This window comes from Ostrea edulis, chromosome 5 (genome assembly GCF_947568905.1).
Source record: "Ostrea edulis chromosome 5, xbOstEdul1.1, whole genome shotgun sequence".
NCBI lineage: Eukaryota > Metazoa > Mollusca > Bivalvia > Ostreida > Ostreidae > Ostrea > Ostrea edulis.
Window position 1 is genome coordinate 83763351 of NC_079168.1, and position 3525 is coordinate 83766875.

Here is a 3525-nt window from a genome sequence, read left to right on the forward strand (position 1 = left end):
GGGGCAAATAAGAACTTGGGTTGCGTCTTCGAGGGCGAAGACAATTTAAGGAGGGAGGAATGTAATGGTTCTGGCCGTGGATATCGGCCTGGGTAGCTCAGTCGGTAGAGCACCTGACTAGTGATGCAGGGGTCCCGGGTTCAATTCCCGGTCCTGCCATACATTTTCTCATTTCCTGTTACACCTGTATAAACAATTTAAAGGGACTGGTTCACGATTTTTGATAAAAATATTTTTCATTTTTGATGTTAAACATTAGAAATACAACTCATTTAATGTTGACAGCCAAAATTTTGACCTTCTGAATGCAAGAATGAAAGCAATATTTTAGCCTTAAGTATGTGTATATGTAAACAGACTCGAATCTTTTTATGTAAACAAATAAGTGAAATTTTGATTTTGTAATATAATGCATCTTAATTTTGCATAGTCACAAATTTTAACTTTTAGATGACACATTTCACCTCAAAAATGCTTGAAATACGAAAGATATAATAATACTTTGATCGATATCCATTTCTTTTGAAAATTTCGTAAACAATAGCATACTGCAATCTTTGTTTACAAAACAAATAATAAAATCTCTAAATTGAGCTTCTGTGATGATGTATAACCTTAATTTTCATGTCAAATCTTTCAAACACATTAGACAGTATATTTTGATCATTAAAAGTGAAAAACAAAATTTTGGGTAAAATCGTGAATCAGTCCCTTTAAAATGGAGTTTGGAGGTCAAATGTTACAGAAATCTACATGCTGATTTGAGACAAGAACACATTGATTAAATGTAAACATATACAGGGTGTTAATGATTACATTTTGCAGAAACAGATTCACATGACCATGATTAAATATGCCCAGATCTGAAACAAGTCTGCATCCCATGGGAAATTCCTGAAATAGCTTGATTTTCAGAATTGGATTTGAGCTCTCCATTACTGGGTCCTTTCTGACCATATAGATACAAAGATAGAAATGGCAGAAATTCAGTCATAAAATCCTTACCTTGGCTGCATATTAATCAGTTTATAATCTACACAACATCGAGGAACCCCGTTTGGCCGTTTCGAGGTTGATTCAGTATCTGATGATCATCAGATGGTTTTTGTCGTCTTGCAAAGTGGCCTCTACATCTCAAATACATAGATAGACATACATGTACTTGGTAATAAATAAAGTTGACTGGGATATAAAGGAGTTTGGTAGTTGATCAAATGAACTGGGAATAAGCCCTGTGGAGGGTATATGCATGTGGATTGCGAATTTAAAACCTCTTGGTTTTTACATCTCTGGGTGCATTATTGTATTGGTATTGAAGAAGCGTAGATTTAATATCAAGGATCTTGATTATGCATCGTAAGACCGATCCACATTACTTCACAGAGGTAATTATGTCTCCCCTCTTTCAGGGGGAGACCTTGTTTTTTAACTCAAGTGAGCTTTTCTGATAGCCTGTTGTCCGTTGTCTGTAAACTTTTTACATTCAAGACTTCTTTCTCTAGAACCATTGAGCCAATTATAACCAAACTTGGCCAAAAGCATCCTTGGGTGAAGGGCTTTCAAGTTTGTTCAAATGAATGACCATGCCCCTTTCAAAGGGGAAATAATCACAAAAATAGGGTGGGGTCATTTAAAAATCTCAAGAACCACTGGGCCAGTAGAGCTGAAATTTACATGAAAGCTTCCTGACATAGTGCAGATTCAAGTTTGTTAAAATCATGACCCCCGGGAGTAAGATGATGCAACAATAGGGGATCAAAGTTTTACATACAGATATATAGGGAAAATCTTAACAACCACAGACCCAGAAAAGCTGAGATTTTACATGAAAGGTTCCTGACATATTGCAAATTCAAGTTTGTTAAACTCATGGCCCCTGGGGTTAGATTGGGGCCACAATGGGGGATCAAAGTTATACATAACTAATAAAAGAAAATCTATAAAAAATTTCTCCCTAAGAACCATTGGGCTAAAGAAGTTTACATTTGCACAAAAGCTTCCTGACATAGTGCAGATTGAAGTTTGTAAAAATCATGGTCCCTGGGGGTAAGGTGGGGCCACAGTAGGGGATCAAAATTTTACATACAAATATATAGGGAAAATCTGATGAAAAATCTCTGGCCAGGAAAGTTTCCATTTACATGAAAGCATCATAACATATTGTAAAAATCATGGCCCCTGGGAGTGGGTTGGGGCCACAATAGGGATCAAAGTTTTACACTGGTGAATATGTAGGAAAAATCTTTAAATATAAGCCAAGGTGACTTGTGAGCGATGTTGCCCATGGGCCTCGTTTACTTTCTGTCCGTCCGTCTTGTGAATGCCTCTTTTTGTGTATGGCTTATCTGATAAGTTTGAAACTTTGTACAATACTTCATTGCCATTTGTAGATGTGCATATTGTCGGGACAGGAGGATCCACTTATTGTTAGATGTGGATATTGTAGAGACAGGAGGATCCAATTGTTATCCTTAAAGTTATAGTGGATCTGAGGGGTGAATAGTGTAAAATAGTTTGTGAACACTTCTCCTATGTGGCTTGTCGGAGTTTATAAAGTCTATTTTCCTGCTCATGCTTTCTCCTCCATACCATGCAAGTACATCAAGGGGAGGAGGTTTCATTTGGAGCACTTCCAATTTGGGGAGACATTTGTTTTCCACAAAACCAATCTCTAGTTTTACTTATAGGGGGCTCAATGGAAGAAGCAGTTTAAGATGAAATTCCTGGACACAATTTAAATTACATCAGATGCTTCCACTCTGTATAACAAGCCTCGTGGCCACATTGCTCACCTGAGCTGCTGTATTTAGACAATATCCCAGATAGGCATTTAAAGTTCCAATCCCTGTTATAGACCCCAGAGCATATTCAACAAATCCTAACCATAAATTTGAATCTACACTGATGATGCTCGCACACTATTGATAATTTAAAAAAAAATAAATGACTATTTCCCATATATATTAAATTTTACGCCACTATTAAGCCCCTGTCCTGGTCCTAGGAGTATATGTTATGTCCAATCTTGTATCTTTCATTATATAAGGAAATATTCCTACAAGTTTGAACCTTTCTGGTTCACCATTCTTTGGTAAGATTATTTAGTGACCCCATGGGTTAATTGCCTCCCATTAAAATTGAAGTCCCTTTCTCCACACATGCTTTGTACCAAGTTTGTTCAAAACTGGTGCAGTCAGTTTTGGAAAGAAGTCAAAAATATAATAAATTTACAGACAGATGTTGGATACCATTACGATCGGAAAAGTCATTTGAGCTCTCATCAGCTCTACAGGGAGTGGACAGAACCTGTGAAAGCTATACTCAAAGCTCATGGATTAATTGTAATTCATGTTAAATATGACAAGATGTTTTCAGCTTCAAGACCCAGACATTTCTAGCACTATCATCAGTTTACTGGATTATCGAAGTCCGACTCTGGCAGTGTTACCAGCTCAAATTCTCACCACTGCCTGTTTCAGTTAAGTCTATTATACTAATACACAGAAAACGTGAAGTTTTGTCACA